Source organism: Lepidochelys kempii, chromosome 21, assembly GCF_965140285.1.
Source record: "Lepidochelys kempii isolate rLepKem1 chromosome 21, rLepKem1.hap1, whole genome shotgun sequence".
NCBI lineage: Eukaryota > Metazoa > Chordata > Testudines > Cheloniidae > Lepidochelys > Lepidochelys kempii.
The window spans coordinates 15,104,807-15,128,584 of record NC_136400.1 but is presented as its reverse complement, the minus strand read 5'-3'; the positions used below and the strand labels follow the sequence as shown (position 1 = coordinate 15,128,584).

The window sequence follows — 23,778 nt, the reverse complement described above, 5'->3', positions numbered from 1 at the left end:
CAGGTGTGTGCAGGGGTCTGGACACAGAGAATGGCCAACACCCTGTTTCCTGGCAACTGATGGCCTGGCCCTTCCCCCCTGCAAGGTGAGAGCTAAAGGGTTGGAAAACAAAGGAATCCGGTGACCTCCTGGCCCATGAAAGGGACAAAGCCCAGAGGAGGAGGGGCAGGAGACAGTCAGTTTTGGGGCTGGCTGGGGACATGGAGTGAAGTGCAGACGTGGTTGTCTGGCTCACTGCTCCCCAGAATGGACCCAGCTCAGGGGTCCTGTTCTCTGCACCTAAAAGCTCTGTTTTAGACCATGTTCCTGTCTTCTAATAAACCTTCTGTTTTCCTGGCTGGCTGAGAGTCATGTCTGACTGCGGAGTTGGGGTGCAGGACCCTCTGGCTTCCCCAGGACCCTGCCTGGGCGGACTCGCTGGGGGAGGGGTAGAGGATGCTGAATGCTCCGAGGTCAGACCCAGGAAGGTGGAAGCTGTGTGAGCTGTGTGTCCTGTAGACAGTCTGCTCACAGAAAGGAGACTTCCCCAGAGTCCTGACTGGTTTCGTAGGGAGCAGTTCCAGAGCATCACCCGGGGATGCCGTGACAACCTGGAAGTAGCAGGGATTCAACCCAGGTCCACCTCCTTTAAAAACACAACCCCTGGATAAAATATACAGGAGACTCCCCATTAGCTGCCAGCAGTACAGGGCTTATGACACATAGTACCACTGGATGGAATCAGAATTGTACATCTATCTACACAATACATGAACCACTTAATTACAATCTGGCACAATGGAACCATGTGTGTACAGAGACCCCAGAACTCAGATATACCCCACCAGCAGAGAAGTGTTAATCCAAAACCTCAGTCTACTAGAGGAGAGAGATGTAAAACATCCCTCCAGCTGCTTGAGAGTTAAATGGCAGCACAAGAGATCACACACTTTCCATTTCCAAACAATCCTCGCTTGTTTGAGGCCTCACACAATTAACACAGCTGGGTCCACACACTGCTTTTCTGGCCTGGGCGGAACACAAAACCTGCTGTCTCTTCCCTTGTGAATGGCCCACGCTCAGCGAGAATGAAGCCCTTGAGCACAGCAGCGAAGCCTCAAGTACCCAAAGACAGGAAAAACAAACAGAGAGAACAACCCCAGTGTTAAACGAACAAGGCTCTCGGGCACGTGCTTGTGGGCTGGCACGCTCAGCCGGCTGCCTCTGGGGATGACGCCTGGGTTACTGGTGGGCACAGTGCTGCTCGTTAAGCCTGGGTGGCGAAACAGGTCAATATTATCTTGCATCTTTGGCACAGGACCGAGGCCACTGGCCTGGTTAGCTCAGGTTCCTGTTTCCAGTGGCAGAGGTGCTAGGAACCTCACCCAAACAACCCGGCCTGCTCTACCTCCCCTCTGACCTCGAGGCAGACCCAAAGCCAACCCTGGATGGCAGCAGCCCCACTCCTTGGGAACAATAGGGCTAGAGCATCACAACTCGGCCCCTGGTTAATGCAGACAGCCCCACTCTGGGACGATTCCCTGCAGCCGAGACAGGGCCCACCTGTTCCAACGAGTGGTCCAGGCGGCATGACAAACATCCCAGTACAAGCCCGTTTCCTGGGCCCTGCTTCGCATTTTGCCCTGCCTTCTGGCTCCATCCGCTCCAGGCTGAGGCTGCTGTGTGCCAAACACAGGCAATCAAGCCACGCAGGGGACGCTAACCCAGTTCGCTGCCCTACGCCCATCCTTGGCAGGAATAACACAGCCAGCAAATTGCTGCTAGGGAGGGGACTGGATTATACAACAGGCCTAGATGGATTTAGCTTTGTACCCTGCTTGGCCTTCCTGGCGCTGCCCTCCACAGCACTGGGATTTCCCACCTTCGTATCCAGCACCCTGCACTGCGATGCGACGCACCCGCCAGTCCCCGCATGGGCTCAGCCCCAGACGACCGGCACACAGGAGTGAATGGGGGCAGCAGCAGAGAAGGGCAGAAGAAATACTGCTGAGTCCAGAGATCCCACCACTACCAGGAGCCCACACTCACTGGGCACCGCCCCCTCCAGTGAAGGCTCCCACACAGAGGCGGATGAGCCTGCCATGGTCTGGGCTAGCAGAGGTGGCTCTTTTTGCTCAAGCTGTAGATGTGTTTGCAGATCCCGAGGTCACAGGTTCAATGCCCGCCGCTGAACACACACTTTGGGGTACATGCAATGTTGAGCAATGGGAAACAACTGGGGTTGCTTGTGCCCAGCCACGTCCCTCCCCATCACACCACTTTCCTCCGTCCAAAACGGACGTGTACATTCCGTGCTTTAGAAACAACTCAGAGAAGTTAGGTGAGCCAGGATGGCTCACGGCAGCCAGCCAGAGCCCTCTGCGGATTGGCCCTTCAGCGTCGCTTCATGGCTGTGGCACGGGGAGCCACGGCTCCTCTGACCCCCACGGCGGAGCCCGAGATGCCAGAGTCAGGCCCGAATCCCTCTCCAATGCGGAGACTCAGGCCCAGCGCCTGAGGCGAGGCAGGTATGGTGGCCAGATGTTTGGAACTTGGAGCAGGGGGACATCTGCAATAGTTCTGGCTGGACTTCAAAGGAGCCACAAGCACGGACAGCTCAGATGGCGGCTGGGAGGGTCGGCAGTAAATTACTTCGGGTTGCTGAACTGTACACAGGATTAACCTCCCCGTCCTTCTGCGCCACCATGCCCGCTCCTCGGCTCCCCAGGCTCCTGTTCTGCGCTGTTCTGCGGGGAAGCGCTGTTCTGCGCTGTTCTGTGGGGCTAGATGTCCCCTCCCAGGGAGGGATAGGCAAGCAGCAGCCAGGAGGAGGAGGAAGAAAAGGCTGATTTAACTGGATGGGACAGGAAGGCCAAAGCACAGATGGTGGGAAAGAGGAAACCCAAGAGGGTGCGGAAGATGGTAGCATTGATGGGCAGAGTCAGCCCGAGCGACAGTCATGTTTCCAGCCAGCTGGGAAGTGACCACAGCCACACGCGCGCACACAGTCCAGGGCCCCGGGCCCTGTTAGCACCCAGGGAGAGGAGGAACATTCGTCTCTGCCTCGCGACCCCTCTGGGGAAGCCTCTCTGCTGGCTGGTAAGACATCCACCCTGAGCAGAAACACAGCCCGACCATGGCTTTGTGGCTGTGCAAACACCATTACCTCGAGTGACTCTGGGCCCACAGCCAGGACAAGGGCCCCAGAAAAGGCCCCTCACCTTTAGCTCAAGAGGGAAGGACCTGTGTATCTGGGGATAGCTCTACCTCCCCACGAGACTGATCTGTCCAGCAATTGTCTTGTCTGCAGGAACGTGGATTCCTCACAGCTACAGCTCACTTCATCGGATGGCTTATGCTCAAATAAATTGGTTAGTCTCTAAGGTGCCACAAGTCCTCCTTTTCTTTTTGCGAATACAGACTAACACGGCTGCTACTCTGAATCCTTACAGTGTGTGCAGGAAGCGGGACTGCCATCACATGCCCCAAGGGCACACCTGATGCAATCACTGAACTGCGGAGAGGAGGGGGAGCCGTGGAGCAGCCCACCAAGCAATTCAACTGCACATGCAGACAAGCCGCTGCGCTGGGTTTTGTAGCCACCGGTGCTTGGAACTATACCCCCGGCCCCTCTCCCTGCCCATTTGCGGGGCAGATGGGCTCTGGGTCACTGAGCTCACAGCTCTTCACAAAGGAACATTATTCGTCCCTCTTTGCAGAAGAGGAAATGGAGGCTCAGGGAGAGGAAGGGCCTGGCCTAGGATCGCGTAGTAATTCAGCAGGAGATCCGAGGATCTCAGGCATCCTCCCTCCCAGTCTGGTGCAGGCTGGCAAAGCGCTTTTGCTAGCTGAGCTCTGTCATTACCCCGGTAAAGAATCTGGCCCATTAACAGCATTACCTAATACCCCCTCGCTGCCTTCAATGTCAGATTGCTTGTTAAATCCCCACCTCTGCAAAAGCAGCGTTTCCATCAGCCCTTCGCCTTCCCCTCGCTCAAAGTCAGCACCCCTTCTCGCACGTTATTTATCAGCGCCCACAGATGAAGACAAGCGCGATGGAGACAGACTACCTTGGCATCCGTTCCAAATTTAGTTTGCTTGTGAGATGGTTGAATGTAGGTCTCTATGAATAGCGATGTGGTGTCTGAACGCGTGTTTAATAATTAAAGGGGCGACGGGGAAAGCACAGTGAGCGTTACTGTATGTTTGTTTGGTAGAACTTACATGTAATAAAAAGAAAAATGTATTTGGTCACCATGGGTCAGTCTTGTACCTTAAACATTCCCTATTAAACACATGCCAAAGAGCAAACCAAAGAAACTATTTTGTGCAAAACTCATCTACTCCAGAGCTATTGCACCTGCGCTGAACAACGAGGGCACTGCAGGAGATCATGATCGTCAATTGCAGATACGGTGCACAATATTTAGATGCACAATTAGGTACCCAAGGATGATGAAAATGTCATGTACACCAATGTGCTGCTGGCCGTGTGACCTGAGGCTCATAAGAGTTTTTTTGTGATGACCCAAGGGAGTGGGGAGGGGTCAGTGCTGAAGGGCCAGGGGTTTAAGACATAGAATCATAGAAGATTAGAGCTGGAAGAGACCTCAGGAGGTCATCTAGTCCAACCCCCTGCTCAAAGCAGGACCAATCCCCAATTAATCATCTCAGCCAGGGCTTTGTCAAGCTGGGCCTTAAAAACCTCTAAGGATGGAGATTCCACCACCTCCCTAGGGAACCCATTCCAGTGCTTCACCACCCTCCTACTGAAAAAGTTTTTCCTAATATCCAACCTAAACCTCCCCCACTGCAACTTGAGTCCATTACTCCTCGTTCTGTCATCTGCTACCACTGAGAACAGCCGAGCTCCCTCCTCTTCAGAACCCCCCTTCAGGTAGTTGAAGGCTGCTATCAAATCCCCCCTCATTCTTCTCTACTGCAGACTAAATAAGCCCAGTTCCCCCAGCCTTCCCTCATAAGTCATGTGCCCCAGCCCCCTGATCATTTTCGTTGCTCTCCGCTGGACTTTCTCCAATTTGTCCTTTCTGTAGTTGCGGGGGTGGGGAGGAGGGAAGGGCGCAAAACTGGACACAATACGCTAGATGTGGCCTCACCAGTGCCGAATAGAGGGGAAGAATCACTTCCCTCGATCTGCTGGCAATGCTCCTACTAATGCAGCCCAAAATGCCATTAGCCTTCTTGGCAACAAGGGCACACTGCTGACTCATATCCAGCTTCTCGTACACTGTAACCCCAAGGTCCTTTTCTGCAGAAATGCTGCTTAGCCAGTCTGTCCCCAGCCTGTTGCGGTGCATGGGATTCTTCCGTCCTAAGTGCAGGACTCTGCACTTGTCCTTGTTGAACCTCAGACTTCTTTTGGCCCAATCCTACAATTTGTCTAGGTCACTCTGGACCCTATCCCTACCCTCCAGCATATCTATCTCTCCCCCCAGCTTAGTGTCATCCGCAAACTTGCTGAGGGTGAAATCCATCCCATCATGAACCTCTGCCTCTTCAGAACAGAGTATACTTCCATCAGCTGCCAGCTATAGTAGCCTATTATCTTCTTCTGTGTTCTATTGTTTCCTTATTCTAAGAGCTGCTGCCACCCACCAGGATGTGGTGGCACATACAAGAACTCCTCAGTGTTCAGTAAGGGGTGAAACCACCGGCATCTCTCCACTCCTGTCTGTGCCAAATGAGCCATCATCCAGGCCGCCTTGGTCAGTAGTTTGTCCAATTGCAAAGCCTGGAATCCGTTGTTGATAGAACAGCCAGTTTCCTTCTGTATGCAAGCACCGCCTGGGTTTGCTGCGGCGAGACGAGCCCGTTTGCTTCTGTGTTTCCAGCTCCAACATGCTGGTGGCAGACAAACAAAGCTGCACGTATCCCTCCTGCCATGCCAAATTCCTGCTCATAAATCTGTCCCTGACCCACTGGCTTTGTTGTGGCATTTTCCAATAAAGCGCTTTCTACATCTGGAAGCAACCAGAGCAAAGGGCCTGCCAGCTGAATGCTCTTCTGGCACAGAGGGACGGATTAAATTATTCCTCCTCGTGCACGGGTAGCGATGACAGCCCCTCTACCTGGGCACTTCAAAGAGCTGCCATTCCCCTTTCCGCCAGCATCCGCCATCCCACGTGGCCCCCTTTCAAGGGCAAGGACAGGAGCACACTCAATATAAGCAGTTTACGAAGGGCCCCTGTCACGGAGTCCCCGGGGGATGCTCTGGAACTGCTCCCCATGAAGCCAGTCAGGACTCTGGGGCAGTTGCCTTTCTGAGAGCAGCCTGTCTTCAGGACACAAAGCTCACACAGCTTCCACCTTCCTGGGTCTGACCTCGGAGCATTCAGCATCCTCTGCCCCTCCGTGTGCTTCCCCCAGCGAGTCCGCTCAGGCGGGGCTCCTGGGGAAGCCAGAGGGTCCTGCACCCCAACTTCGCAGTCAGACATGACTCTCAGCCAGACAGTAAAACAGAGGTTTATTAGACGACAGGAACATGGTCTAACACAGAGCTTGTAGGTGCAGAGATCGGGACCCCTCAGCTGGGTCCATTTTGGGGGGCAGTGAGCCAGACAACCACGTCTGCCCTTCACTCCATGTCCCAGCCAGCCCCAAACTGACTCCCCTCCAGCCCCTCCTCCTCTGGGCTTTGTTCCTTTTCCGGGCCAAGAGGTCACCTGATTCCTTTGTTCTCCAACCCTTTAGCTCTCACCTTGCAGGGGGGAAGGGCCCAGGCCATCAGTGGCCAGGAAACAGGGTGTCGGCCATCCTTTGTGTCCAGACTCTTGCGCACACCTGCCCTCTAGGGCTCTGCAACGATCATACACCCTTATCCCACCACCTAGATACTTAAGAACTGCATAGGGGAAACTGAGGCACCCCCACACTATTCAGAGGAAACATTAAGAACAGTCCCACTTCGTCACAGCCCCATTACCAGGTAGTGCATCCAACTGCCTGCACCGCAATTTCCTTGACAAGTCAGCTTTTTAAATGGGGGGAGGGGAGAAAGAGGCCTTTTCCCCAAAGCCTCTAAACAAGCCGTAAAATAGATTGAGCATTAAACCCGGCCATCCTGCCAGGAATCAGGGCGAAGAGGCAGGGACAGCACGTTGCAACGGAGATGCTAGCAGAAGCCTTGGGATAGCTGCATGCATTGAGTCAGTGAATGTTTTCTCAGGAGATTGGGGGCGGATGAGGACTGGCCCAACAGAGGGCAAGGTTGGGTGGAAAATGGTCTCAGCCTTGTACATGGGCCATCTGGCATTTCCCCCTCCCTAGAAAGATAGTCACACCCTGGGATGGCACGTCCCTTCGACCAGGTTCACATCCCCTCCTACTTCACTCAGTCATCCCGGGGATTGGACCTCCTGAGGTCCCTTCCAACCCTAATCGTCTATGATTCTATGATCCCCAGAGGAGAAACACTCACTCTTCCCCATCTCTGAAAGCTGCCGGCCCGGTAGAGCCCATCATGAGAGAAGACGGCTCCGCTCCTTGGGGCCGAGAGAGAACAGGCTGCAGTGGAAATAGCCAACCTATTTCGGGGTATACTGACATGCGGGGAGCAGAGGCTGGGCTGGAAGACCTGGGGGTGCTGTCAGGCAGGAAATGAGGACCTCGCAGGCTGCAGGTCAGGTTTGAAGGAGAAGGGAGCCCAGGACAGGAATGGCGGGGTGGCACGGGGGAGGGGAGGGAAATTGGGCATAGGCAGAGCTAGGCGTGTGGTTGGGGAGTCCCGGCCTGGAGTAGCAGGGAGTGCAGAGTGATGCCAATTGGTAGAACCCCCTGCAGAGGAAGCCTCCACAGACCCTGCCCCGGTCAGCCTCAAATACAAAACCCACACAAAGCAGCAGTTGTTTTAAAGCAAGTTATCTCCCCAGACTCCAGCTGCAGCCCCAGCTCCCCTCATAGTCCCGATACCCTAGATCTGCCTTGAGCTCCCACCTGCTGCCTCACTCCACTGAGGGGAGCAGAATTACTCTGGATTCCCCCGGTGTAAGAGAGAGCAGGGTCCAGCTCAGTCCCCACCCCAAGCTGGAGTTCCCACTGGGGTGCGATATCATTTCCCGCGTCTATTGTGCCAGGGCCCTACACAGACATTGCTCTTCCCACTCGGGTGCTCAGCACGGGCATTGTGCTTGGGTTTTGCACCTTGCTGTGCTCAGCAGGGGAGAGAAGCTGCTGCTGACCCTGGGATCCTTCTGCCAACACCCGCTGGGTTGTACCCTGCTGGCCAGGGGCCTGGCTACGTTAAGGTCCTTACCATAAACACGGAGGGGAGGCACCTTAATGAAGCTGAATGACTGCTAAAGCTTTTCCGGGGTGGGAGCTTGCTGCAGTGGCTCAGAGACGGCCCCTCAGTTGGACTGATTGGATTGCACTGCTACGGCCTCCTATTCCCTGCAAGGAGTGCCCCAGACGTGGGGTATTGGCATCGCCCCTACAAAGGGTTAATTAACACCACCTCACCCTCAGGGCAGGGTCAACCCATTGGAGTTGGTTCTCATGAGGACGTTGTCACTCGCACTCCTGGCCCGGGGGTTGTCACTCGCACTCCTGGCCCGGGGAGCTCTTACAGAAAGCTCAGTGGTTATTTTCTCTGCCCCCCTACAGCCTCTCTACTGCTGCAGACACACGGCTCTGAGGCTAGCCCACCCCCTGCTATTCCTATGCCACTCACAGGGCCACACGAGAGGGCTCCCTAGGGCAAGGCAGCACACAAGGAGAGCATGCCTGCAGCCTCACCCCCTAGCAGTGAGCACTGGCCAGCCGGGCAGGAGGAAATCCATGGCCCCAAGGAACAGTTCACTCAGTCTGGGGGTCCTCCTCCCACCTCTGTCCTGCCTGGGCTTTGTCCCTAGACCCCTGCGCCAAGCCAGGTGCCACCCGAGTGGTGAGCGCTTCCCTGTCTGGGAAAAGCCTCCTGTAGCCAAGGCAGGGTGGGTGCAATGAAGGGACCCTGGGGGGTGGTGAGCAGAGCACAGAAATGCCTTTTCCAGACCTTGGCTCAGTTTGGGTGAAGAGCCGGGCTGCTCCTGATTCGATCCCAAGCCATTGGCGAAGAACCAACCCCACTAGGGCTCTGCGCCCTCCTGGAATGAAATTAAAACCCCAACAGGATTTCGGTGCCATCCCAGCATAGCCTCGGCTGCCTGCGTCTCAGGGACAGCCCCCAGGAAAGGAACCGGGGGAAGCATTGGCAGTCAGTGCCTGAACCGTGCCTCAACGTGGCAGCTCCTTGATAAGCTGTCAAGGCCTATTTCTGAGCCGGGATCACCCCATTGCTGGAAGCCCCCACCCATCACCCACACAAAGCTGCACACTGGCTGGATTCATCACGGTGCAGGTCAGAGAAATAGACTAAATTGGGCACACTCACATGTACCTCCCCTTCCCGCCCCCCCCCCCCCCCCGTGTGTGAGCCTCTTTGGATCTCCTAGCACCGGGCCAGGGTCACATTCACCTCCCCTGGCTGTCAGGCTGGGCCCAGGCTGTCATGGGAGGTGGAGGTTTATTTCCTGGGTCTGGTGAGAAAGATCAGGCCCAGAACCACCTACAGGGCCTGTCTCCACTACTCCAGCTGGTACCTGATTTCTAACAACCGTTCACACTTGCTAGCCACTGCAGACAGGCCTCAGGAGTCAAGCGAACCTGCTTGGGACCCGGGCTTCCTTTGCCCATCTGGCAGGAGAACTAGACTGTCTGGAGGTGCCAAAATGCTACTGATTGTTTCCAAGCTGCCTGAAATTAGCAGCCGAGCTTCCCGGGGGAGGAGGAGATGTCAGAGAGAGACTGACTCTCTTTGAAGCCGATCTTGATGTTTCTCTCCCTGACAAACGTAATGTTTCAGCGCAGAACCACCGCTTTCCAGAGACGCTCCCTGTGTTCAGCAGCCAAGCAGCGATATTGCAACGCACAGTGCGCGCATGCGGAAGTGATGTTCCCCCCCGGCCCAGCCACAGAGAAGGAGAAGGGCTCTACTGCCAGGAGCAGCTAGATGAACCGATAGAGACCTTCTCCGGTAGCAGGCTGAGGTTTTTAGAGCGGAAGGAACAGGCCTCCACTCCCAGTGCCCCGAGCAGACGTGCGTTCCAGACCTGCCGGCCACTGCAGCGCCCAGCTCTGTTACGATGTTCTTGCATGGCAGGAACACCCTCCTTCCCGCAGTTTGAGTACGGGTGGGCCTGAGAGCTGCAGGAGCCCTGTCAGATGATCTAGTGGTGCCTTCTGGCCTTCAGAAATCGCTGAAAATGTCTCCTACCCAGTCATTGACCCCGCCTGAGCCTGCTTAGCTTGGGAGAGCTAATGGGCTCTAACCAACAGGCAGCTAACACCCTTCCCCCCAGTAAAACAGCCCATTTCCTCCCCTCTCCTCCAGCAGGGCCGGTGCCCTCCACTCACGTGCCATGGCCACAGGAGTGAGAGGTTGAGTCAGTAGCCCAGGATTGCAGAGCACAACCTGCAGGGCCGCTCCCAGCCACGGGCATGGCTCGTTGGGAGGCAAACTCTCTCACGAGCACCACTCCCTGCAGAAGGTGGCTGGTGGAATGCACAGCACCAGACGCCGTGGCCTGGGCCACTGGAGGCCTGGGGCAGGGTCTCGGCTGCTCACCCGGAACGGGTGAGTCTAGTTTATTTCTGACACAGAGCCTCACTGCACAGGGACGGAGGGCGCCCCACTGCACGGGGCTATCTACGATTGGTCATCTTGTGCTGTCCAGCTTGCATCTGTCTCTCTCTAATCCAGAGTCACAATGATTCATGGCGATAATGAATCTACAGCGACATATTTAGAATGCGTCCGTATGAACACACCTTGGGCTGAAGAGGATTGAGGACTGAGGAGTCGAAGCAGCATGTGGGTCATCAGCTGGTGGGCTAACTCCTGGCTTCCTTACGCCACTCAGACTCATGCAGAACTGTCCCTGAAATCAACAGGAGTTTTGCCAGAGTAAAACCTGACTAAGAACTTCAGGCGTTTGCCCAACAATGAAGCCTATATTTCCAAGCATCTCTCATTCGAAAGCATTAATGGCACATGCGGCTTGGCCCAGTGTGATGGGCAAGGATTGTTTTCCGCAATTACAGAGGGGGAAACTGAGGCACAGAGATGCACCATTACTTACCTCAGGTCCCTTGACTTAATGTGCAAGCTGGGAAGAGAACCCATATAGCTCTAGGAAGCTCCATTAGCTGAAAAGTGCTGGGTCCCCAGGGAAGGATTCCAGAGGAGGGTGTGGAGGGGATTTTGCGATGTACAGGTTTTATCTTACTCATTAACTAAATGGCCAGTGTGCGTGTTTATTTCGACAGATAAATGAACCTCTCCACAGCTCTAGGCACAGACCAATACTGACAGGGATAGTTAATAAACCCAGTGGTCCAAAACAAGACTCCCAAACCCTTCAAAATGTGTTTCTCCCTTCCCCTCTGCACTGCCTTATTCAACCCCCCCACAGAGAAACCTTGAAGCCTTGAAACAGATCCTGAACGTCACCAGACCCAAACTCTGCAAACCTAGGGGCGGGGCTGGCCACCACAACCTGCCCTTTTAACCCGTTTGGGCCCCAGCCGATGTCCCAGGATCGCCTGCAGAGTGAGGTGGGCCAGCTAGGACAGGGTTGGGTGGAGCCCTGCACGGTACGAATTCCTCCAGCCTGCACACCCCCGATACGCTCCAGGCAGTGCCAATGATGGAATGAGCCGCTAGCAGGCAGCTCGCTCTCCAGGAGCCAGCTCCACAGCTGCTGCAAGGCAGCAGGGCTCCATCGATGCTGTGCTGGTTTATGCCAGCTGAGGCCCCTAACGTGGTAGGGCTCCAGCCGCCACTTCTGCTGCCACCCCAACCATAGCTTTGGAGGGTTCTGGGGGAGTCCGAAGGGCCCTGAGTTTGCGTGTGGCTTGGGAAGGCTTCCCCCAACCCCTCGAGCCCTCCACCTGGCTGGAAACACCCTAAGAACAGCCCTTCCTGGGGTACCTCAGTGTTCTGGGTCGGTGCAAGCAAGCCGCTCGACCCAGCCCCGGCATCACAGGCTGCTCGGCGTCAGCTCAGCCATAGAAACGGGCACCCCCTTAGGGGCTGTCTCTTACTTCTCCTAAGCTAGTCTTGTCGAGCCCGGGCAGGGCAGATGCCTGGGCCTCCCTCACCCCTGGACTCTGCCTCCATCACTAAGAGTAGCACACGACAGAGTACATGCAGCAGCCGTGTGTACGGACATGCATGTTGCTCTACTGCCACCTAGGGACACGTGGAGTAATGGCCAGGGGTGGGGAGAAGCATAGGCTAGTGGTCCAAAGGGCCGAGATGAGGATTGGGTCCTATTCCCAGCCCTTCCAGTGATGCCACACTGTGCCTCAGTTTCCCTGTTTAATGGGGATCATGACACTGATCTACATCACAAGGCGTATGAGGTTTAGTTCATTAACCTATGCAATGGGCTTCGAGAGCCTTGGCTGGAAGGTACCCCTGCTAGGCCATGAGCCACAGATAGGAATTCCAGCTGTTGTAACTAAGCATGGGTCTGGGACCTTAAGCTACTGGCCTCCTTGTGCCCGACACCTGGCCTGGAGCTGTCAACTCTAGGCAGGGAACAGGGAAAACTCAGTCTCCATGGGGCACCTCGGCTGAGCTGCCAGCAACAGGATCACTCACCCCACTTAGTCTTGGTCTGAGACCCACCAACTCATCTCACACAGTCCCTGACCAGCCATCAGCTGGTAACAGCTTCCAGTCACTAGCCCCAGGGGCTGCATTTCAGCTGAGCTGCCGGTTCCCACTTTCTTTACTGGGTCCTAAGGGCACCCACGGGTGTTCACAGAGCACCAGCAGGGCACACACCTGAGCTACATCTAGGCTACAATGTCACCAATTCTCACCATGCTAGTGCAAGTCTCAGGATAGCAGGTGCTTTTTCTCTCATTGAAGCCTGTTTTTGAAGTTTTTTTGTTGAAGAAGAATTGCCACTTTTAGGTCTGTAGTCGAGTGACCAGAGAGACTGAAGTGTTCTCCAACTGTTTTTTTCAGAGTAACAGCTGTGTTAGTCTGTATTCGCAAAAAGAAAAGGAGTATGCTCAAATAAATTGGTTAGTCTCTAAGGTGCCACAAGTACTCCTTTTCTTTTTGCAACTGGTTTTTGAATGTTATAATTCTTGACGTCTGATTTGTGTCCATTTATTCTTTTACGTAGAGACTGTCCAGTTTGAGCAATGTACATGGCAGAGGGGCAGTCTCTACGTAAAAGAATAAATGGACACAAATCAGACGTCAAGAATTATAACATTCAAAAACCAGTCGGAGAACACTTCAATCTCTCTGGTCACTCAATTACAGACCTAACACTGGCAATTCTTCTTCCACAAAAAAACTTCAAAAACAGACTCCAACGAGAGACTGCTGAATTGGAATTAATTTGCAAACTGGACACAATTAACTTAGGCTTGAATAGAAGCTGGGAGTGGATGGGTCATTACACAAAGTAAAACTATTTCCCCATGTTTATCTCCCCCCCACCCCCCATTGTTCCTCAGACATTCTGGTCAACTGCTGGAAATGGCCCACCTTGATTATCACTCCGAAAGGGTCCCCCGTGTCCCCCCAGCCGCTCTCCTGCTGGTAATAGCTCACCTTAAGTGATCACTCTCATTACAGTGTGTATGGTAACACCCATTGTTTCATGTTCTCTGTGTATATAAATCTCCCCACTGTATTTTCCACTGAATGCATCCGATGAAGTGAGCTGTAGCCCACGAAAGCTGATGCTCAAATAAATTGGTTAGTCTCTAAGGTGCCACAAGTCCTCCTGTTCTTTTTGCAGATATAGACGGACACGGCTGCTACTCTGAAACCTGAAAATAAGCTGTTCTCTTCATTATGTGATCAGGCCTATGAATCAAGGGACCCCAAACACACACCCTTCCCTGGAGAGTGCTTTCCACTCTTGATTGCGTTTCCACCTGCCCAGGGCAGGAAGGGGAAGGGCTGCTGGAAGGGTGGGACAGGCAGCACTATCCTAGCAGCCACTTGGTAACAGATCCTAATCGGGCTTCCCCCGGACTCCTCTGTGGAGGGGTGTGATCTCACACAGCACTAAGGGCCAGATGCCGTGACTGGGCCTCACAGTCTCTCATGTCAGCCTGTGTCAGGCAGTGAGAGCGGGCCTAGGGCCCAGATCCTCAAGGATGTGTAGGTGCCTAACTCCCAGCGAGCCCGCCTAAGTGTCCACACAGAGTTCACAGGAGCCCTCAGCCCCAGTGGGTTAGCATCACCCCAGGTAGATGCTGGTTCCTGCTGGTGTATGGCAGGGAGCAGGGACCTCGGTGGCAGGAAGCCTTGCTGGGATGCAAAGCTTCCCCTCTGCCAGGGAGCTACGGAGGCCAGCAAGCCTGAGAGCCATTCCCGGCGGCCGGCTTGCAGCCTGATTCCTCAGGGGCAGGCGAATAGCAGGGTTTCAGTAAAAGCACCGCCTCGTCCGAGAGAACTGCTCCAGCTGGACCCAACAGCCACCCAAGAGCTGAGTAAGGGATGAGTCGCGGTAGCAGCGATTGTGATCGCTATTCACCCATCCCCACCCAACAGCACCTCCCCACGCCGGCCAGTGACTACCTAGAGCATCTATTCCCCCTCCCAGAGTCCGTCTCCAAATAGAACTAAATAAAACATGAACCGACACAGGTCCTAGTCACAGACTCAGCCCCGGCCCCTCCTTGTCCCCTTCGCTCTCTTTTTTGTAGTCTAAATTCTTGATGCCTCCTCACTCCCCGCTTTGGGGCCCAATTTTGTCCCTTTAAAATCACTGGCACAATGCACATTGGCTCCGGGGGAGCGACATCAGGCCTTTGTCCACAATCAGAGGAGTCCAGTATCCTCCAGGACAGAGCCTCTGCCTGTGGGATTTTCAGCCTATCCAAAGCACGAAGTGCTGGAAATCTGGCCGGAATGCCTAATCACCATGCAGAATCTTTGGGACCTAACATTTCAGATCAGTGTCCTGACTTCTGGACGTGTAACTGTTACATGGGTGGGAGTGCACAGGGGGTGCCATTAGATGGTCTCGCTCCGTCTGTTTTTCTAAACGCAAGTTAGATCTTGAAGAAATGCTTATTGCTAGATGCGGTGCAGTTTTTTTTAGAAGAGGCTGAGCAGATCCCAGTGTTTTAGAAGAGGCTGAGCAGATCCCAGATCTCCAGCCAAGTCTGTTCTGCCTCAATCTCTGACTGAGAAGCATCCTTTGCCATAGCTGCTGCCCACAGGTTTTCCCCACGTAAACCAGGCAACACTGTCGGGTGCCAAAACTTTACAGGGTGCCACAGGATGATCTTCAGCTTCGAGAATATAGGCCTCTCTGCTCCTTGTTCCATTAGGCTGGGTCCACTAGATGCTCCCTGGGGTCACCCAGACTTGACCTCAACTGGTCTCTGAGAGACTCCAGCTGCAAGCCCCTGGCTCTTTTGACAGTTTTCTAGTATTGATCAGAATAAAAGCATTTGGTCACGTACCAGGGAAATCAAATTCAGATAGTCCCCTGGAATGGCCCATCGAACCCGTACAGGATCCCATCGATGCTCCGGGGAAGTCAAGGACCAGTCTATAATGCTCCCAGCCAATTACAAACTGGTGTTTGAGGGGGGAGGGGAATGCTCATTAACAGGCCACAGGTGAGAGGACACTGGCCAGGAAGGGGTTGTTGAGGCACTTGGCCCTTTCATCCCGGCTGCCAGGTGGCCTCTGGTGCCAGAGACAGGAGTTCTGGGGCCAGCTGCAGGGGCAGTAGCTGCACCCGTGTCCAGCTGGCAGGGTGCCCTGTGTGGTCACCATCCCTGTGTTTGTTCCGTGGGGCAGAGAGCCACAAGGCAACACTGAGTCCCCACAGAAACGGCCATCTGGACCACGCAGGCTGCATCCTCAAGTCCTGCCACACAACATCGTCCCCGGCTGGCCAGGACACAGGGCAGACCATGGAGTTCGGGGCTGCCCCGCCAGTCTGGGGGTGGGTGGCAATCACAGGCCACTGCTCCTCACTCCCACGTCTGCTCTATGTCCTATGGAAGTGCGAGGGAGACGTCATCCCGGCACCTCGGAGAGCTGGGATCAGCTCCCAGCCAGGCCACAATCTCTCGGGCTCCAATACAGGAACCTGGCTGGATAGACACAGGTGGGGAAAGTGGGCTCCAGGTTTAATTACCCCGCTGCTGCTGCTTCCCCTTCTGGCTAGCCTGGCCCAGGACAGCTACCGAGCAAATCCACAACTGAACACCCTGCGCCGCTCCTGCTCTCTGGACCGAGTCGCACCCCAGCAGGAGGAGCGGGCAGCGGGCAGCCTGGCTTCCAAGCCCTTCAGCGCACTGTTTAATTCCTCCAAGGCAGAGGGAATTGACCTGCAGCTGGCTCCATCACTCCCCAGCCCAAGCTTTGCGGACACACCGGGCTCTGTGGGCACGGGGCTGTAACTGAAGGGGAAGGGCCAGCCTGGAGTTTCAGTGAGATACCAGCTCCTTCTACCGAGCGAGCCAGAAACTGCACCCAAAATACAAAGGCCTGGCTGGTTCTGATTCCCTCCTTAATATCCCTACCTAATGAATGCAAATAAACAGCGGGAGCAGCCATTTCACAGGCCACCCTGCTGGCACCATTCCCTCCGATGCCTCTTCAGTGCAGCTAGCCAGGTTTCTGCCCCCTGGCACTGATTCCCCACGTGGGTCCCTGCTGCTCTGGTGGGAGATGCGTGGCTGGATAGACACAATACACCCAGCCCCGCGCACCGCTGAGAGAGATGGAGTCCAACCCTAGGAGGTTTCATTCATCAATTTCTGATCAGTGCCCGGCTGGACTTCCCAGCCCCTTGGGCCTGGGTGTGGGAACTCCAGAGCCTGCTTCTAATTTTTTATACCAGTTTATACCCCGACTCCTGGGTCCAGGCACCGTAAATCCCATACTTGGCTTCTCCCCGAAACAGAGCTCAGAGGTTGTGGCTCCATTACGATCTGGCCAAGCTTCCGAGACAATGAGATCCATGTGGCCACTGAACAGCCTTCCCGAGGGAAGGGGTGGGAGCCCATAACTGGGGCTATGTTAAACCAGACACCGCCAAGCACTAGGAAACTCCCCTGCCCTGGGGGATGGCCAGGCTGGGAACTTACAGGCCCTTTCCACCACTAACCTCTCTGGAAAATACCAGAGCATTGACCAGTCCTGGTTCAGAGCACAGAGCCATTGGCACTCGTCTTTTACTGTGCAACGCTCTAGGATTTTTAATCAGGGCAATTCCTGTTGCAACCCCCTGGAAGGGGATTCCCTTCTGGTGCGCTGAGGCCCCTGTCCTGCCCATGGCATTCTGGGATGCCGGCTGGCTTTTATGTTACGTTCTTATGTTACAGAGAGCAAATCAGCAGGGAGGTTGCGTTTCCTTCTGCTAATGCAGGATCCATTAGCTATTTAAATGCTGGCTGCAGTGCTCTCTGGGAAATCTCCCACTGCTACCAGCACTGGTTTGACCCTACCGGTGGTCTCAGCGGTAGTGCAGACAGGGCTCAGGGAGCGGCTGGATTTGTTACTGGACCACCCTCCACGCCTGCTGTGCAACTGAAGGCTTTTGCTCCAGGGGCTGTTAGCACTGCAAACCACCTCCCATCCTTGAGGCTTGCTCCCTGGGCAATGCAGAGGCAGGGTGCTTTAGCCCCTGGTAGGGGAGAAGCAAGCCTATTGCTGTGACGTCCATCTCTGCAGCTCCGATGTCCCTGTCTGGGTCTCCTGTACTGTACCCAGGGCTTAATTTGTAATGAAAGAGGTGCTGGGGCTCAAGCCAGTTTTTTACATTCATAACCAATGCAGCAATGAACTGCCAGGCCTAGATGTGCCGGGGCTCAGCTCTGGCACAAAGTAAGGACTGCCTGTACCCCAAAGATCCCATGGAGCAGCTCAAGTTTAGGACAGCGTGCATCCAGCTGCAGGGCTAGTGGGGAGTCGGCACCCCACAGCGGACATAGCGCTGTGGCTGTGGGGAATGCATGCAGCCCCGTGACAGGCTGGTGGACAATCCACAGGAGTGCTGGCGGGAGCTGCAGGGAAACTACACAGCTCCTTTGATCTGTGAACCAAAACGCCGGCATCTCCCACCCAAGGCCGGTGATGCAGCACCCGCCGAGAGAGGTTCCGTGTGACTGACACGCCGCTCGGGAACAAATCACAGCGCGGACCCAGCACCCCCTGTCCCGAGGCCCCACGGTGGGACTGGGAGAATGGCACAGGCTGAGCGAGGGGTGGGTAAGATCTGTCTGGTTCCAGCCCTTCACGACCCCACCTTCCCCAGGGGATGGTCCAACAAGCTGTTCCTCCGGCTTTTAAAGAGCCCTCCCCAGAGCAGGTGAGGATCGTATGTCACCCACTCCCCACTTTCTCTCTCGACGGGTGACATCTGGCCTGGCGCTCGCAGCCTCAAACCGTGGCCGGAAACACCTTTTTCCTGTCCGCTGGGCTGCAGCGCAGGGCTGAAGCAGGAAAATCCTTGCATCTCAGCAAGTTATTTATAACCCATCTCTCAGCTATGGGGGCCTGCTCCTCTGACACTGATGGGCCAGAATTAGACACGCTGACCCATCTAAACGCTGCTTTTGTCCCAGGCCGTTGGAGTTCCCGGGCCAGGCCCAGTTACCCAGGCACAGCGGCTCCCTGACACAGAGCACCGAGACCCGCAGGGTCCAGAAATCACCGGCGTGTGCAGCAACAGGGTAACAGAAGGCATCTAACGTGCAGTCATACGCCCACGGGCCCCATTCACCCCTGGGAATGCCGGGGATTTCAGCAGGGTCACACCAGGGACAGATTGACCGCTGTGCTGGGGCTCCTCCTCCTCCATTTCCAGGTATTCCTTCTGCTCTGGTCCCCCTGCCCCCTTCCTTGATTTCTCCACCCCTTCTCTGCTCCGATCCCCTGCCCCCCGTGTCCTGTCTTGATCCCCTGGCCCCTCTCTGCTCTGATCCCCAGTCCCTCTGCATCCTGATCCCCTTCCACCCTGCCTCAATCCTACCCCCCGCCCCCGGCTCTGGTGCCCTTTGCCCTGGCCTGGCAGGTGCAGCCAGCGGCAGCGCCTGGGGGGCTAGACCCACACAGAGATGCTGTTTGCCCGCAGGGGCCTGCCTGGCTCATGGGAACCCCGTTTCCCCTCCAAGACAGGCTGAATGCCACATCCCCCTTCCTGTTCCCAGGCCAGTGGAACCCTGCGGCTCCCACGCCCTGCTTTGGCTGGACTGTTTCTGGAGGCTTATGAGGCTGCTGCTGAGCCCCTGGGCCTATCCCTAGGCTCAAGCTCTCAAGGCTTATACTTTGCGCTCCAGCGGTCCCAAGTTCAATCCCCGAGACGGCTCAGCCAGGCACCCTTGTAGCTTTGCTACAGCCCTGGGATGGGCCAGCCACCATAACGGACCCTGCACTGCCTGCAGCCTTGAACCCCAAAGGCGGCTCTCCTCCAGCATCCCTCCCCTCACCCCCATTACAGCCCCCCGAGCTTTGCAAGCTCCCACGTCGCCAGACCACCCCACCCCCGGCAGCCCATGCGAGATCCCACCACATCCTGCTTCTTGTTTCTGCCCATGTTGCCTCCAGCACGTCCTTTTCCAATCCCCCTCTGCACCCCAATCCCTACCCGATACCCTCCCCCACCGTCACACCCTGTCTTCCAGGGGCCTGAGCAATTCTGGCCATTTCTCAGGAACAGAGCCAGCTCCCAAATGACCACGTGATCAGTGCGCCTCTGTCCTCGTCCTGCCCCATCGCCTCCCCCACCTCCTGTCGTTTTCGTGGCCTGTAAGCTCTCTGGGGCAGGGACTCCATGGGGCCGTGCACCTCTGCAGCACTACATAGGGAGCAATAGCAGTGCTGTGTCCTATGGCGGCATCTGCCGCCCAATTTATGCAAGGAAATATTTATTTTACACGGTGCATAACTGGCCTGTGGAACTCACTGCCACTGGATACCACTGAGGCCAAGGGCCCTGGAGGAGTCAAAGAGGGATTGGTAATGAGAACAGCCCCAGCTACATTATGGGTTAAAAAATAAGGCTATAATCCTCCTGCTTCAGAGCCTGAGCCATCCTCTAACTGATGGGATCAGGAAGAAACTCCTCTCTGAGCAGGTTGTTCCATAATTGTCCAGGGTAGGTGGGAGCGTTGGGGGTGTTCTTGCACCTTCCTCTGAATCAGCTGGTGCCAGGCACTGTCAGAGCCAGGATACTGGCTTAGGTGGCCCCTGGTCTGACCTAGGCTGGCCAGGCCTGTGTCTGGGTCTGCTCTGCTAGTAAAATGACAGGTTTCAGAGTAGCAGCCGTGTTAGTCTGTATTCGCAGAAAGAAAAGGAGGACGTGTGGCACCTTAGAGACTAACCCATTTATTGGAGCATGAGCTTTCGTGAGCTACAGCTCACTTGTGCTCAAATAAATGGGTTAGTCTCTAAGGTGCCACACGTCCTCCTGTTCTTTCTGCTAGTAAAGTTTCCAGAGAACCAGGCCTGAAAATAAGGGCCTGGACCAACCAAGGAAAGTCTCCAGCTCATACAGGACGTTTGGCACCAGAACATGGCCCACTGCGTTCCGGGGCACCAGCCCGGAACAGAATCCGCCCTTGCCCTGCCACACGCCCAGCTCTCCTGCCCCCCAACACGCTGTGCTACGCCCACTCGTGGGTAGCCCCGCGGTGGTGAGACGCTGCTGGAATGCACCGCAGGCCCCAGCCAGACGGGGCGGGAGGAGCCAAGCAGCCGGCTCAGCCCAGAGCTCTTCTGGCCGAGTCCCGAGGGGAGGCTGGAGGCCTCCCAGGGCTTAGAGTCAGCTCTGCAGGAAGCAGGACAGACCCCTGCCCTCTGGGCACCTTGGCACCTGTATGGCAGTGCCGATCCTGGCAGCTGAGAGGCCTGCTCCTTCACCCAGCAATCAGGGCAAGGGTCTGTCCCCCTGGCCCTGCTCAGCTGGGGGCGGGATCTGAGGCACCTTGTAGCTTACAATCACCTTGGGTGTTCCCTTCCTTTGCCGAGACTTGGTGGCCGGCCTCCTGCCCCCCTCTACTCTTGCTGCCCAGCGTGTCTGCCAGGCGGGCGGCCAACACATCAGCTGCACAGCTGGAAGGGGAGCCCAGGTCTCTGCCTCCTTGGCTCAAGCCACTGGCCCAGGGCGCTGCACGGGTGGAAGCTGGTCTCTGCAGATCTTGGAAACACACAACCACCCCATGGTGCTCCTGCGGATCCAGAGCCTGGGCCTGACTCCGGGGGGCTGAGGGATGTCAGGGCAGGAGGAGGGGGCCAACAAGCTCTCTACTCCTTGAGAGGCTCTGTGGTCCTCTGGCTCCGGTGTCATCCCCTACAGGGTATCCAGTTACTCAGCATTCTGGTAAATGACAGCCCAGCAGAGCGCTGTAACCTGAGAGAGCCAGTCCCACCGTCCCCCAGAAACAGCAGCTCCCCACCAGCCAGCATCCCTGAGATCACCCAGAGTGACACATCGATAGCAGCTGGGATTCCATGGGGGGAGGGGGGAATGATTTCTGGCCTCAGTTTCCCCAGATGTAAGATGGGGTGATAATATGGGCCGCACCCCAGCACGGAGGGAGGGGGGCGTATGGGTGAACGTGAGTGGCAGGGAGGTGGCATAAAGAGTGTCCTTCTGGCGTGGATGGCGTCCTGTTAACCTAGGCATCAGCCAGCAGCAGGAGGGAGGATGGGCTCACAGGCGAGGCACTAGGGAGGTCTGGGTTAATTCCCAGCTCTGACTGAGCCCATGCTATGGGGATGGAGCCATGCAAGGACCTGGGCAGAGAGTATCAGTGCAGAGGCATTACAGGGCAGGAAATGACATTGGATGGGTGATGTGGTTCGGGCGTTTGCAGGGGTGGTGGTCTCAGGGTATTGTCTAGCTCTGACCTGGACAGTGCAAGGGAGGTGCAATTCCCACTGACATGCTCGCCCTGACTCGGCTGAGGTCTGTGGTGTGCCAGGAGCTCCCTTGGTTTAACACCAGATGGCATTAAAGGAAGCTAAAGTCCACGTGCCCCTTTCCTGCTTAGCCACATGCAATCACCGAGGCTGCCCCGGGGTGAATGGAAGGGGGAGGCAGACAGCATCCAGACAATCTCTGTGTTCAAATGAGGTCCGCACTATGAGAGGGTGTGAGCACCCCTGGAGCCCCACGTCTGTCCTGTCAGGCATGCCAGGGTGTTAATAATCCCACGTCTGGAACTTACAGGGCATTTGGCCCGCAGGCCCCGCCTGGAGACTCAGGGGTGGAGCATGGTGCGGACTAGACCTCCAGATCCAAATGCCCCAGAGGTACTGGAAATACGTTTCCAGAGCAAACATCCGAATGAAGCTCCTCGCCTTGGTAAGCACAGGGGGGACAAACAGTATCAAGCCGATGGGAATGTCCCCAGCCGTTAACATCTGCAGACACGTGATGAGCAAACCACTGCAGCAGCGATACGGATCGCGTGCCGGATGGGCAGCAAAGGGCCCCCCCCGCAGGCCGAGCAGAGCGGGTGCCCGCCCATGGGCTGGCGCTCAGTGTGCAGGAACAGCTTGTGCCCTGGCAGAACTTTTCACCCGAGACCTCCACGTGCTTTGCAAACACGCGGGCGTTGAACCTCCTGACCCCTTCTGGCAGGAGGGCACGCCCCATAGCAGTGCCTGCATTTTACAGATGGGGAATTGGGCACAGAAAGGCTTGGGCCAACATCTTTAGAAGTGGCCAGTGATTTTGGGGGCCTCTATTTCTGCATGGCCAACCCAAACACCTGCGGAGTGGCTAGGGTACTGGACTGGGAGTTGGAAGAGCTGGGATCTTTACTGTTGTGCCTCCTCTGTGCCTCAGTTTCCCCCGGCCTATCTTATCTATTTGGATTGTGAGCTCTTTGAGGCAGAGGCCCGCTCTCCCTCAGGGCAGCGCCCAGCACAATGAGGCCCTGATACCTGCCTTAGGATGTGAGTCTAAGACAAATAATGAATAATAATTGAAAATTTTTGCCTAAGAAACTTGACCAAGGTCACAGAGCAGGTGAGTGGCAGAACTCAGGCGTCCTGCCTCTCCCAGTCTCCTGCTGTAGCACGCTGCCTCCCCGGTGATCATGACTAGCCCTGCTCTCCTATCTGCCTCAGCTTCCGCCAGACTAAGAACGCCACTTACTGAGTCCAGTTCTCACTTCCTCCAGTGAAAATCCCCTTCCCTGCCTGCTAGGCTTACTCCCCAGCACATCACTGCCCGTCGCGAGTTATCCCCCATGGCGTACCAGGGGCACGGCCAGCCCAGTCAGGAACAGACACTGCAGAGTCCCATAGTGACACCGGGAATCTCCACAGTGAGCCAGGCTGTGGGACTGCCTCCCCCCGCCACACCCTGCCAGCCAGAGCCCGGGAAACGCCCTGCCTGGAGAGATGCCTCCCCAGCACTGGGCTGGGAGCCGCAGGGCTTGGGAAGTTTCTCACTGCTCGCTTCCCGCCGTGCGTTCACCCTGCGGATCCCCACGTCCCAGACACAGCACGTGCCTCGGGCCAGGTTGCCCCCCCATGCCCTGCCAGGGAAGGCACACAGGAGGGGCCAGATCATAGTGGGGAGCAGAGAGCTGCGTGGGCATGAGGGCCTGCTCCGCCCTGGGGCAGGGGGCTTCCCACCTGGTGACAGGACCACGCAGCTGGCTCTGCGTCAGGGCACACGGGGGCTCTCGGTAGGGCTGGGCAGTCACTCAGGAAGACTCTACCCCCACTGAGACCTGGGCACACCCAATGGCGCTCTGCCGGATTCATACCACAGCCCCTGTGAA

General features: G+C 56.1%; 1 protein-coding gene across 1 annotated transcript in view; it reads right to left on the bottom strand.

Moving 5' to 3' along the window:
- Positions 1 to 23,778, bottom strand: part of NAV1 (neuron navigator 1) — a 294,663-nt gene that overhangs the window by 270,338 nt on the left and 547 nt on the right. The window lies entirely within an intron of this gene.